This window comes from Lethenteron reissneri, chromosome 10 (assembly GCF_015708825.2).
Source record: "Lethenteron reissneri isolate LAM-NWPU_2019-01 chromosome 10, ASM1570882v1, whole genome shotgun sequence".
Classification (NCBI taxonomy): domain Eukaryota; kingdom Metazoa; phylum Chordata; class Hyperoartia; order Petromyzontiformes; family Petromyzontidae; genus Lethenteron; species Lethenteron reissneri.
The window spans coordinates 9,813,451-9,814,356 of NC_083788.1; the positions used below are offsets into that span (position 1 = coordinate 9,813,451).

Sequence of the window (906 nt, forward strand, 5' to 3'; positions counted from 1 at the left end):
TGCTTACCTGGCCCAACGCAAGCGCTTGCACCCCGACCTCCACCACCCCGACCACAACCACCCCAACCACAACCACCACCACCCCTCAACCACAACCACCACCACCACCAACCCAAACTAATCACCGCTTCGCTCGCTGGGAACCGGTGCGGGTTAAAACGCCGCCTTTGTATTTGCAAGCGCGCTTGGGGCGCCACTCGCGCCAATGCGCACTACGAAATACAACTCGGGCTGTGCGGTGCACCGCTTCCGGTAAGAGAGAGGTGCCAATGGAATACGTAGAGCGGATAGACACGAGGGACAGCTGCTGATAGAAACCGTAGAGCGGATAAGCACGAGGGACAGCTGCTGATAGAAACCGTAGAGCGGATAGGCACGAGGGACAGCTGCTGATAGAAACCGTAGAGCGGATAAGCACGAGGGACAGCTGCTGATAGAAACCGTAGAGCGGATAGGCACGAGGGACAGCTGCTGATAGAAACCGTAGAGCGGATAGGCACGAGGGACAGCTGCTGATAGAAACCGTAGAGCGGATAGGCACGAGGGACAGCTGCTGATAGAAACCGTAGAGCGGATAGGCACTAGGGACAGCTGCTGATAGAAACCGTAGAGCGTATAAGCACGAGGGACAGCTGCTGATAGAAACCGTAGAGCGGATAGGCACGAGGGACAGCTGCTGATAGAAACCGTAGAGCGGATAGGCACGAGGGACAGCTGCTGATAGAAACCGTAGAGCGGATAGGCACGAGGGACAGCTGCTGATAGAAACCGTAGAGCGGATAGGCACGAGGGACAGGTGCCAATTGAATCCGTAGACCGGATAGACACGAGGGACAGTCGCCAATTTAATCCGTAGAGCGGATAGACACGAAGAACAGGTGCCAATTGAATCCGTAGAGCGTATAA

General features: G+C 56.0%; 1 protein-coding gene across 2 annotated transcripts in view; it reads right to left on the bottom strand.

Moving 5' to 3' along the window:
• The window catches only part of LOC133340603 (transmembrane protein 180-like), a 16,179-nt gene extending 16,024 nt beyond the window's left edge, over positions 1-155 (bottom strand). For both annotated transcript variants that reach the window (XM_061548960.1, XM_061548961.1), the window contains exon 1: positions 8-155. The gene's annotated coding sequence lies outside the window, so the exon portion shown is untranslated. The remainder of the gene's footprint in view (positions 1-7) is intronic.
• Positions 156-906: the final 751 nt, after the last annotated feature.